The sequence below is a fragment of the Bombus pascuorum genome, chromosome 3 (assembly GCF_905332965.1).
Source record: "Bombus pascuorum chromosome 3, iyBomPasc1.1, whole genome shotgun sequence".
Taxonomy (NCBI): domain Eukaryota; kingdom Metazoa; phylum Arthropoda; class Insecta; order Hymenoptera; family Apidae; genus Bombus; species Bombus pascuorum.
In genome coordinates this window covers 367,226-381,056 of record NC_083490.1, presented here as the reverse complement: position 1 = coordinate 381,056, position 13,831 = coordinate 367,226, and the positions used below count along the sequence as shown (strand labels likewise).

Genomic DNA, 13,831 nt, shown 5'->3' with positions numbered 1-13,831 from the left:
TTTTCGTCCAACTTCGAACAAGATGAAAGAAGAAAAAGAAGAAGGAGGAGGAGGAGGAGGAGGAGGAGGAGGAGAAGGAGAAGGCAGTTGCACGGCGTGAAACCTGCAAAAGCAGAAGAACCGATCTCTTTACGACCGAATTGTCCGGCATACTTCCGTTCTCCAGGCTGGTTCAAGAAGCTGCACTGATAATGACCGTGCCGCCAAAAGGATCGGTACTCGGAAACGAAGCCACCAAACGGCGACCTCGGCGTTACTTATTCCTCGCGTTACTCGCGCAAATAACATCTACCTTTTTCCCATTTCTTTTTTTCAGTTTCTGCGGCTCTGCGAGTTGTTTCCAACTAAACGTCCTCTTTGTTTTCGCTACAGGTAGACGCATTCAAAGAAAGGAATCAGAGCGAACCACGTATTTTCTAAAACCGGCGCGACCCGACATCTTCTTCATCTTCGACGGTGAAACGAAAAGCCAAATGGCCGTTTTGTTCGAAATTAAAATTGGCGCGCGAGCGTTGTACGACGAAAGAATCGAGGTACTTCTTCGGATTGATACTTGCGATTGATTTAAAAGATCTCAACTTCAATTTCGTTAAATTTATCGTACGAAAGACGAAGGAAAGCACGCAGATAGTATTCGCACGTTTATTCTATATGCGTTTTCCTCTGTCTTTCGCAGCCAAGTCCAACGAGATCGAAGTTTAAGTATCTCTCGGACCAATCTAATATTTACAGAAGCCTAATACGTTTAGTAGGTATAACTAATAAAAGGTAAATATAATAAAAATGGAAAACGCGTATCGGCCGGTGTATGCGTAAGCCAGCACGGTCTATGCCGTCGATGCTTGCTTGTTGTATATGTACGTGGAAATGCAAGTACTCGCTCTTACGTATCAACGATAAAATCTTTGGTACGTGTCTGCGATGAATTTTACTCGAAATAACTTTAGCTTTAAACGGTGGGTCAGAAATAAGTACGTATTTCGCCATCGTTTCGCGTCGGTTTGTACAAAGTTACACGTTTTTTGTTTCAGGATTCCGGGCGATCGTCGTTCATATCGAGCCATTTCAGGCTCTCCTTCGCCTTTGACAGACGCTCCAAGGATTCGTCGTCATCGGGCTCGCGATGATTCACAAATCCCAACGGTACTACGAAACAACGTGAGTCACGGGCGAATCGCGAAAATACGAACGAACGTTGGGCCAGGGCGTCGCTGGAAAGCGAACAGGTGTCAACGTGGAAACGTAGAACGCGTATTGTGTTAAGAATGTAGCTGGAAGCACGGCGCGCGCGCGTGAAAGTAAAGCTAAATGCCAATACTCTCGCGATCGATAAGATCGAACACGTTTGGCTATCTCCCGATCTATGAGCGTGAAATTTATTTGTTGGAAATGAGCATTTGATTAATGGTACCTGTTCCTCGAATTTTTGCATGCCGTGCTGGAGGTTGAAATATCTTTGCGAATGAAGCGAAAAAAGAAGAGAAAGCACTGCGAATGAAGATGAACGAGACGAAAGTAGTTACTTGAAAGAATATAACTAAGAAGATATCGAGCTTTCTCGAGTTTCTCGGGTTACGGGTATTTGGTGTGGCTAATGGACAGAATATTCGGTGAAATTGACAATTTTCGATTAGAATTTCAAAGTGGAAAAACGAATCGGCGATTAATTATGCCGAAGACGAACGAAAGAAATTTGAAACGTTCGGACGCCTTATTTTCTACAACTTGGAAGGACGGGCGACGCAAGAATTCAGTGAAAAGTAAGGATTCGGCCCGCTATCTTACATTCGTTATGAATATTTTACCAACTGAAAAAATTTCCTTCGAAGCAAGAAGATTCTAGTCACCTTTTCGGATGAATTTTTGCGAGAATAGGATCGATTCGTTTCTCGCTAAAAAAATTTATCTACGTTGTAACGTTATCTTGAAATTTTGAAAAAATTACCGCGATTACCGTATTTGAATTTTGCCAAATTTCATCTTCTAGACAAAATTCTTTTAGAAAATAAGCTGATTAACGTTTATTTAGATTTCCGAGCTTTTTTTCCTTTATTCGACTTGCACAGGGATATATCTAGCGATAACGCGATATAACGATACTTTCCATAAAAATTACGTAACAGTTTAGAGTTTAGAGTTTAGAGTTTAGAGTTTACACGAAGGAAATCGAACGTCGCGTAATCGTGTCACGAATATCCATTTTCACTTATACAAATTTCCAACGGAGAATACCAAGGTAACGGTACAAAGTTCATCGTCGGATAGATAAAGTGGCGCGACGCGATCGTAATTTACATTTTACATGACCGGTGAAAAAGAGCGATCGAGATCGCAATCTTGCCGCGCGAGGAGACTCAACTCTGGAGTAATAACGCAATCGCATCTACCGAATCGCGTTTCGTTTAATTACGAATAATCGGTATGGCCCAAGCTCGTCCGTAATTTACGACTCAATTGCTCCTCTTTCCTCCTCAACTCCTATCCTGTCTCTCGATATAACGCGTGAAAATTTTGGCGCGCATAACGAAATTTCATCGAAAAATAAAAACTGCAGCTCGCGCGCTTGCAACATAGCGAGAGTCCGTGTTTACGACGCGATGCGAGACGTCGTAGCCATTATCTCGTTATTCGCGAACTGCGAATCGCGCGCCTAATTTACGTTTAACCGGTAAAGTGTCCCGTGTTACGTAACTCTCGTGATTATGCTCGCGGAATTGAAACGGAGAAACTGCGAACACGCTCGTGAACCGAGAAACCAGAGGGGGCAAGAAAGAAGAAACGGTCCGACTAGCACCCTGCTTCCCACGGTTCTTACCGCGTAACAGATACACGATAAGAGTCGATCTTTCGGTGAAATTGCTCGTTGCCGAGATAATTCAATTGCGTAGACGAAGATGCTCCCGATGTCTCGGCTACCGATCTATCAACACAAGTCTGAAAAAGCTTTCCGTTTCGATTCGATTTAATCGCGTCCGTGCGGCCTGATACACTGCTGCGCTGCATTCGCCGCCTTGCTTCTGAAAATTTATTTATTTCCATAAAACAAATAATACTTGGTATGTTTCACCTCGATGGAAAGAGTTATCCATAAAAGGTCTCTCATCGGCGATAACGATTGCCAAAAATCATACGACATTTTCTGTGTAATTTCCAGTGTCGTAGTCGCGTACGAGAAGAGAAGCGAGACCCGCGAACGACCATGGAGACGAATCGAACCGAGATCATTGGTCCGTAAGATTTTACGACAGACCGAAGGAGACGTAAATTAGGTCGCGATATTATTTCACGAACGAACGCCAACAGGCAAAACGTCGGTGAACATCGAGACAAATACGATATTCGCGGATCCTCGAGCAACGCGCCGCTAATTACGCGAGCACTTCGTTAAAGCCCCCCCCCCTCCCCCATGAAACATCCATTTGCCTGATGCTCCTGCTTGGCCAACGATAAACAGCCGAGAAGACAAAAATATAAAGACCGTGTTCGCGCATCGTTGCTCCAACTAAAAGAGTGCTGCCTCGACGATGATTTTTCTGCGAACCCGTCGCATCACGCCGTTCATTTCTTACTCCGCCGAGGAATTCTAAATGCTTTTATTAGAATAACGGCGTTGTTGTTTGACAGTGCGATTATTAAGCGATTTATTCTGTGAAAAAAACGTAAGACGAGTGGCAGCTCGTAAACTATAAATCTAGGATTATAAATGATATCTTTTATGCAAATAACTCTATTTATATAGATCGAGTTTCATATCCGTAATTGTATTTTTATCTGTTTTATTTCAAGCGATATCCGAAACATCAAGGAAACCTTCTTGAAAGTGAAACGAATCTCTACAGAACGAGTGCACGCTATTCAACTTGATAATCGAAACTGTAATTAGACATTTCTGATTTTCTCCCTTGAAAATAATAAAGAAATCGTCGCGTCTAGCCACCGATTGTCCCTATCTACGCATCCGAGCGCATTAGTAAACTGACCGTCTAACGTACAATGGAGCAATGAAGGCTACGCGAATGATCCAAGACCGAACCTGCTGCCGTAATAACGGGTTGGCAATGGTTGGCGGTTCCAGCTGTGTTACGAGCATGCACAATGCACACGGTGTCAAACGCGATGCCCCTAGTGTTGGTACAGCCTATGTTAACAATGGACTCATTAAGACCGTTTACGCGGCGACTGTAAAACTGCGTATCGCGCGCAATTTGCGACGAAATGTAATTTATTCGACGAGGAATCTCCCATCTCCGGGGCAATCGTTCGCCAATCTCGTACCGAGCGCACACGCGGCTGAAATTGCATTACGTTCATCGACGATTTTCCTTGAATTTCAATGAATTTTAATGCCGATCGATTAATGGTAATTGGAAGAAGCAAGCGGAAGGAGAGAAGCATCGATCGCTTTGGGATTTGATCTTGGATTCTGAATGTTGTAACAGGAAACGATCGTTTGGCATTTTCTTGAGATTATAGCGTATGTACCGGAAATTTGACATCAACGTTACCGTTGAACAAAACGGACCGATTATCAAATTATCGCATCCACGAATACGAATGGCTGATGGCTTTACCGTTGAATCGGGCAAAGTCAAGGGATACGCGTGCTATCAACAGGAAGGACAAACGACTTTCACCGACAGAAAGCACCAATGCTCGGTGGAACCACGTGACGCGAACGAATGTTTTTGCCCAATCGTTCGGGCAATATGCACGATACGCCATTGTGAGTGGATAAGAACGGTTCGTTAGGCTCGACCAGAATACAGTCGCATTTACCGCCATTTTCTCTATTACGTCGAATTTCCTGCTTGACTCGTAACGCCGAAAGGATTGACCCGATTTGCACCGACTCTCGAGAGAGTGTTTAGCCTGTTCAAGCCAGAGAGGCTGTCCTTGGATCGCAACAACCTGTTAGATCCGAAGGAACGATCGACGCACGATTAATTGCATAATCATCGCGCTCTCTTAAGAAACACCGAACTCGCGAACCAACTAATCGCATCATCGAGGAATAAATAATAATTTTCGGTAAAAAATAAGTGAAATATTTGACGAAACGGTGTAAGTTACCAAACGTACATACGGGTTTCGTACTTTCTCACAGATTCATCACGAAGGATAAGCTAGGATCGCTCTTCCTTCCAATAATTAACGTTATTTTTATTATTACGCCTACCGATCCTAACGTTGTATTTAGTCCAAACGATCGAGATATCGAGGTACCAGGTACATACGTATACCGATCGTAACTGTACGTACATGTTTTTAAATCAAAACGATCGAGACGATATCTTTGGAAACTTCCTGTATCGTCGCTTTTTAATGGGAACAGAGAAATCGCTATCTCGTTATCTAAAACCTCGGCGTAGGTTGTACAAATTTCTGCTTGGATTCTCAAACAACGTAAACAAACTGGAAAACAACGATTTTAGCGCGCTTTCACTTTCATCGGGATTAACCGTCCAAGTGACAAAAATTCTGTAACGCATCCGCGGAAAATTTTATTTTCGCAACCTGCCGGGTATTTCGAACCCGACGTTTTAATTTTCATTGACTCGACAACGCGACACGATGCGACGCGACGCGGCGAGCCAGTTTCAAGCCGCGACAGCTGAATTCGCCAGGGACTCACCGCGAAATTGATTTTCGGAAATGCATCGTTTGAAGAGTTGCCAGAACACATGCGTCTATATCCCGCACCACCACTCCTTCCGACCTCGCTCTCTCATTCTCTCTCTCTCTTTCTCTCTCTTTCTCTCTTTTTTCCCGCTATGTAGCAACGAAGGCAACGATAAATACGCGCGTATTCCCATTATAAATGCAAGATGGCAAGAATTACGCTAGACTTTACAGCGACAGTATATATAGCAATTTTCCAAACTGTTAAAGCAGACGTTTCAAAGAATTTTCAAACGCTTGTCCGTGCGAAAGCAACGAAACGTCGTCGAAGGTATTAAGAAATAATTTGTAGATGGTATGAACGCGGATCGAGGAGGTTTTACGCGTATGTGTTTACGTGTGTGCGTGTCAGTGTGTCATACGTTACAGACAGACGTGCCAGACAGTCTCGATATACGGAACCGCGCATCCTAGCGACTTCCTTGTTCAGTGTATAAACCACCGCACTCAACCGGCATGCATGTGAATGACTCTCGATTATTATTTCAGGGGATGAGTAACGTCGTCTATTTTGTATGCAAAACGATGTTCGGCGCGTTAAACGCCAAGCGCCGCTTGTTGCCGCCGTTACCAGAAGATTCTCGGAAAAACGATGAATTTGTATTATGAAAATGAGAAATGAATACGAATTTACTAACGTAGATGGTTCTTGAGGACACAACGAACACATTGTAACGAGCTGATACAATGAAAATTCGATCGAAGCAATTGCAAAATACGCTGTAACTGGTTCGTAGCTGCTCCAAATGCCACTTTGTTAATAATATTATATGATATTTTCTTAGAACATTCTTCCAACCTTCGCTTTCCACGCTCGAAACACGTTAAGATCGTAAATGGCACCGTACTATCGTTCCTCGAGGCACTTTAAATCGCGTATTCGCTCTTTGAATACGAGAGAAGTCCTTCGAGTAATTTAAAAGAACGTAAATACAATAGAATAAAAGTAACTACTTCTCCGTCGTGTTAACCTTAACCGATATAAATAAACAGCTTCACGCGTCAAACGAAATAAAAACTATGTACGCGCATAGTTACTTATACCTACGTCTTTTTCAGAGATGCGTGGTAAGCTCCTAGAGAAGGAAATAGAAGCAATTGTTGGACTAAAATCATTTCTTAGGTATTTCGTTGTGGACAAAGAGCGGTTGAGAAATGTTGGAAAATCTCCGAGGTGCTCGGTGCTGGGTTGCGAGACCGACTCGTTTCAAGGGAACTCTTTTTCTATTTCTATAGCACCGTCTATGGCCCTCGACGTTATCTGTCTCCTGTTTTTCTTTCCACCTCCGCCTCTGCACTTTTCCAAGCTTTTGTTTCGAGGTGAAGCTGCCCGATAACGACCGTATCTGGTTAAGCCTGAGAAACGAGTCGAACCGGCGACCGTCTCTCACTAAATAAAATTATACCACTTACCCGTGGCATTTTTAATACCGTCGTCATCCACAAACCTATTCGTCTTCGTCGATTTATTTCCTTCTGCCTCGCTCTGTTTAATAGCTCCACCGGTAGATGCAAGATCGATGCGTTGCTTCGCGAGAAAAGTCGTAAGTTACGGCAGTTCGTATTCAGCGTCAAATGTTTAAAGATATACATTGATACAAAGCACTTTCCTCCGAACGCTGGAAAACACTTCCCTGACAAGAAAGCGACGATGAAGGTTGCGCAAACGATAATCATGGCAAAAGTGATTCATCTTAAAACTCTAAGACGACTACAAGGTTACGTCAACGTTATCCTTCGCGGTGATCTTTTCCAAGTTCATTAACGCGTTCTACGTGGGTTAAAACGAGTCAACCGAGTGTACGTAGGCAGTCAGACGAGTAGACGTCCAACAGTTACGCCAGAGCGTCTGGATGACCAAAACGGATCTCTAACATGTCCGCAACGGATACGTTCGTACGTATTTTCACGTTGCGCTATCACAATTTTTCATCGTGGCTTCCTGCGATCTAGCAGTGGTACGACGCGAGATTAAAGACATTCGTCGTAGCGAGAAACAGCAACCCCTTTTTTATTTCTAAACGGAATTAATCGACGACGATATCGAGTATCGATGATCGACGGAGTAAGATCCTGCTGTGATCGTAAATCGTATATAGGAGTCACGAAGTAGCAAAATCGAAAAGCTCGGCAAGAATGACACTGCTGTCAACTTGCTGGAAGTGAACAACGATAATTAACGATATTTAATAGTGGAAAAGTCAAAGCGGTTAGCGTCTCCTCCGTGTAGCAACGAGCGGCTCAACGAGAGTTACCTTTATGCTCGGCTTTGAATAATTTATACAGGTGCCGGGGAATATTTTTGGCTGTCCCACGGAACCAACAAAAAAGGGAAACGAATGATAGAATACGTATTAACGAATTAATCGAAAGAGAATTTAAAAGGTTCGCTGGAACGTACGTGTCGCAACCGGATCGAAAGGATTAAAAGGATAAAGTAATTACAACGAAACGCAACCATGAGATCAAATACGTATTTGTCCCGTGTTTCCGTTTGCAAACTTCAAAACTATTAAACTAATAATCGAATAAACCTTTCACATCGTTCTGGATTTTATAAAATTTTCACTGATCTTCGTCGTAACAAGGTAAATGAAACGATAATTTCAAATTTCACGATGGAAAGTGACTCGAATTTCATTCGTATCGGTCGCACCGTTGCAACGAGAATGCTAAAAGACTTCCAATAGCGTTCAAGAAGAGAAAACGATACACGAAACCGAAATATATAGATGGACGTTTAATTTTACAAGAGCCATAAAGCTCGTCGAGCGCTTCGCATTTTCCGTCGTTCTTGCGTCGCTTAATACCGCACCGAATTTTTGCACTCGGTGGAAAGAAGCAAGAAAGAAGAAGCAAAGGAGAAAGGGGAGGAAAAGGACACGAGGTTCGAAGCTATCGGAAGAAGAAGCTCGTTCGTTATTTCTTTCAACGATTTCCCTTTTTCTCTGTTTCAAGTATCCCGTGGACAAACTGTCGATGCGAACGAATGGAAAGATCGTAATTATCGCAGCAAGTCCTGTCTTATCTGTTGTCCCGTGTTCTCCCCTCGGTTCTTCAGGAAACTCCGACGGCCATTATTCCAGCGGAATGCAAATCCGATACAAACTGCCGCACAATTTCCACCCTGGTATCCACCCCTTAATTCTAACCGAGGTGCTCCGTTCCAAGGCATGGGGTGGCTGCAGCGGAACGAGACTGCGTTTGCGGTGAGACAAGGAGTTGGTGGAATAAGTAGCTCGCTGTCAAGATCTTAGGAACGAAGATTAAGATCATCGCTCGAGGGCAAGAAACGAGAGATATGATCGGAGGAAGTCGCGAGTGAGTTCGGGTTGGCGGTTCGCGGCGAATTTCGTGAATTCGTTTCATCGACCGAGATGTACGTTTCAAACGGATCGTGAGTTCGTTAGTCCGTGATTTTCCATCTCGGACAGTGGTACGACGATTTAATAGATTTTCAAGCACATCACGGGACAGGCGTATCTAAATCGTAAAATAATCAAATAAACAACGAGGAAACGGCCAATACGGTGAAACAGGTTGAAACGATTTCCATTTAACGTGAACCGCCAAGTCTGAATTCGCAAACCGAGATTACGCTCCCGCATGGTCGATGGTTAATGGGAGATTATGCCAGGTGGTTTGGTTAATGGAAAGCGCTCTCGCTCTACGTTACCGTGCGATTACGGCTCAACATTCTCCAATAAATGAGACGAATATTTTAACCGCACTGTTGCAAACACTCCGGCCAAACTGTTTTTAACGGAAACAGCTGTTAAGATTCACCATTGATATACCTACGAACGAAAGCAGTATTTTGTTTAGAATCCTTTATAACGAGTATTTAAACATACATATATAAACATAGATACATGCAACTCAGAAAAGTGCAAATTAATACAGATAAATAGTAAAAAGTCGGTGCGGTAAAAATTTCAAACTACAAAGGGTAAGTACTTGGGACGATTCACACAAAACGTCATATTTATTATCGATCGTTGGAACGACTAAAATATTTTATAAAACAAGATATGCCTGCGTATAAACGCGACTCGATCGTTATACGATTATTCCATTATCGTATCATCAAATACGAAATAATCTTCGAGGAATAGTATCGAATGAAAATCCACTTAAAGTTGATATTTATACGCTAGATATTAGATCACTTGGATTAAAAAAAAAAAAAAATAATTAAAAACGTCGTTCGTCGGGCGAATCCTTGCGTAGCTCGGAATCTATCCCTCGGTCGAGGCGGCCACTCGCCACGTCGATACGATTAGTTGGATCGCAATAATCCTAAGGAACTGTCGTAAAACGAGGCTTTTTGATTTACCGTTAAGGCCGTTAAGTGGCATAAAACATCCTCGAATCAAGAGGTTCTTTATGGTTATCGCTCCATCAGGTAAAAATTAGGGAAACGTGGATTTTCTCGCGTTTCCCGGGATTCCACCCGCGAGCGACCAGTGGTGAGACAATCTTCACCGATCAAGAGTCAACATCTCTTTACCGGGTTTCCATCCTTCGATCATTCACTTACTTGATTCATATCTACACACCAGCGTAACTATCTTCTATATAATGCTGTTGGAAATATACAATATCTTTGAACTGTTGCCACATCGAGTACCACTCGTTAAAACCACATCTGTTATCCTAATCGAAATAGGGGATCGATCCGTTCGTGGCGTCGATTGTCTAATCGTAACGGGAATTTACGGCTGCCGTTGACGCGCTTCCTCGCGATCGCGTCTCTCCGCGACTGGTCGAATAAACACGTACATTCGATGAACAAGAATCCAAGATAACGCTGCGTTTCCAATTTGTTTTGTAGTCTGTACGACGGAATCTAGTTATCGCGACGTCAAATACAGGATGTTAAAGTTCAGTAGTATATCTTAAACAGAATTTCTATAATCAACGACGTAACGTATCGGACACACACACGTACGCGCGTGCGCACACATACCATTGATCGCATTACTTTCCGTTTATAAATCTCCGATCAATGGACATTCCGTAAACTGTCGATAGACAATGGGAATGGCACGTGCGCGTGCCAGAACGATCGATAAAATTCTATGAAGAGAAACTCCTTCATAGATCGAGGGCTCCCTCGTTTTTCCCTCAAAGGTTCGCTTTCTTCGTTGTTATACGCGGCGAAAGGCTTTCAGAAACCGATGGAAAATCCATTCGAGTAGTCAATGGCGAGCGGAAGATGAAGGGTGGGCATCGAGGGACACGACTCTCCCGTATTCCACGTAGATGCGCCCGATGCGATGGGTGCGAGTAATCGATACGAACCCTCTATGCTTCTGGACCGCTCCGAATCAATCCCCTTGAGAGTTACACCGCGTTCGTTTCGTTTCCAGCCCTTGTACCCCGGCTGTCTCCCTTCCAACTTGCACACGTACGCGCATAACGGGGATACGACTATTAACTACCGCTTTTTTCCATGCGTGAAAGGGTGGCCACTGCCGTCCCATTGTTGCGACGCATTTTACACCGACCCCGTTGTAATGGCGTAACGATAATGCGATCGTGGCTGGAAAATTTGCCATATTACGTACGCGTCACGTGCTCTTAAGCGCTTTAATCGATTCCACCCACTGCTTTGAAAGTAATCCTCTCTCTTTTTGGCAAGTCTTCGATCGATTTCATCACTGATACCGGTATATTCGAAAGAATATTCGAAAAAGAAAGGACGGACCGACCGTCGAAATTTGCCGACTATGAAACACGTATGGCTTCGATTCAACGAAACAACTTGTCTTTTCTATAGCATTCAGCCGATACGTACTTTTATATCGCAAAACGTACCTTTATGCCGCGGATCGTATTATTTTTGTATCGTAGAATAACACGGATAATATAACATCAGGGCAAAAGTGAAAACGTTACTCGAGCGTCCCCTTTTTATTAATAGGAAAACACCCGGTTATTATTATCTACTCTCCTCGCAACTTTTAAAATTAACGCGTTATATGCGCCGTAACATAAATTTCCAGGCTTCGGAAGTAAGCGATGCAAATATTTTTTTAGAAAGCACTTTATGTCGCTAGTAGCAAAAAACTGGTAAGCGGCATCCTCTTTGCAACAATGACGAGAGCAATGTTAGCGACAGAGGTCGTAACAAAGAAGGGTTTAATATTGCCGAGACGACAAATTGCAGCTTCGTTATTTGGGATGGCATCGCGCCTCTCTCGGATCTACGCTCGAACTTTGTCCGAGAATACGACAAAACCTTCTCTCAAACGTGCCTCCGACCGTTGCTGTTCTACGTTAGCTTTATTAAGTAAGCACAAGTTTGTACGTTCTGCTTGTCTTCGCGTCAAGCGGATTATTCGTTCGGCCTGCCGACTTAAGATACCGTCTCGAACGGAGAAACGAACGCTAACTGTACTCGGTGACTTTCATTTTTCCCCGTATCTGTGTTGGATTCCTCGTAACGTCTATTTTACGAACAAATTTGAAACTATCCATAATCCTTCCTTTATGAAACAAAACCGTTGATTTCAAGATGTTTCGTTCGAAAACGTTGAAAAGCATACGATAAAGTTCAGTCGTACGACAAAATCCTCGATGCGCAGAAGGCTACAAGTTGCTATAGATATAACGATGCAACGTACGCACAACGAATAGAGAGCATGGATCGGTATGACGCGGGTTACCGCGCAGGCTGCGACGTACGTTGTCACAGAACGCGCGTGCAAGACTATCGATTCGCTGACAAAAGACAGATACGATCGTGGTAAGAGCAACGACACAACGGTCGACACGAAAGAAAAGGTGGAAAAGGAAAAGTCGAAAGCACGAGAGAGAAAAGAAGAAGATACTCGTACATATATGTATGTACTTCGTGAGTGATTGCGAGCGCGTGCGCGCATACGAAAATGCGTGTACGCGTTCGAAACAAGGTTGTCACAGGTTGCATACAATATGGGCAACGATGAAGTCGCACGAGGGATTATTCGGCAACGCGCGGAGTGCACATGATGCCTGAAGGGAGCGCAGCCCAGATAATTAGGGCCAGAAGAGGGAGGGTAGGGATCAAGCGTTTCATACGCAGAGACACGCGTTTCCTAGCAAATTGTGTACGTTGACCTCGCGCACCGGCTGTCATCGTACTGCCAGAGACACATCGAGCTTAATTATAGCTCTGCGGAGTTGCGTAATCTTCCTTCGCGATAGAGGCCAAACAAGAAAGCAAAAGACAAAAGGATTTGTTCGTCTCGCTCGCAATCAGACACACCGGATGATGGATCGTGCGCCTTATGCGCCCTTGGGCTTGGGCTAAGAACGAAGGTAGCAGCTTTAATTTCTTAACGTAATACTAGATGTTGCTTGTGAAATTATTGTTGATACTTTTTTAAAGGGATTATTGATTTCTTAACAACGTATTAGTTTTTCAGTAATTTATCGTTATTGTTAGTTCCATTAAACGTTCCTTTATAGCTTCTTAATGAGACGATCGATTTAAGTCGACTTCGCTCAAAAGCGCCGCTTATGATACTTATTATTTATTTATCGTTGTTCGATATCGTTCAATATCGTTTCGAGGAGTTCGATGATCGAAGCAATAAATATTAGCGAATCAAAACCATGGAAATAATAATTACCACCTATCACGCATAAGCTGTACGATCCATATGATTAACGCTAACGCTACAGTCTGCTGGCGAGCATTTAGTTCATTGCAAACGAGCAGATTAGAAGCTTGTTACGTCCGAATCGAGGATCAAAACTGTCCAACTAAGCATAAAGCGAAATGTATTTCAAGCGTGTAGTTATTTCAACTATTACGCACAATGTACTACGTTCGTGTAATCCGTGATTGCTGCCGTTAGCGTCAGACTTTGATATAGTTTACCGTGTTGTCCGATGAACGTTTCAACGAAAATCAGAGTCAAAAGCATGAAAAAGGTCACAGTATAGAGAGCTCGTGGGAAGATACCTGGCCAGCCGTACAATTTTAATAAGCACCGCGTATAACGAACCTAATATAATTATGGAGCGTTCATTACGGCATAATGAAACCATTAGAGTTCGTTTATCAGGTTCGTCATCTTTGCAACTGGAGGTCCTACTTCTAAAGATTTCTCTCCAAGGGAAAACCCTACCCTCTCTTTTCATTCTTGCCGTTTATAACATT

The 13,831-nt window shown here is 43.3% G+C and overlaps 1 protein-coding gene across 4 annotated transcripts in view; it reads right to left on the bottom strand.

Annotated features, from left to right (window-relative positions):
* Positions 1–13,831, bottom strand: part of LOC132905207 (ras GTPase-activating protein raskol) — a 256,732-nt gene that overhangs the window by 213,953 nt on the left and 28,948 nt on the right. The window lies entirely within an intron of this gene.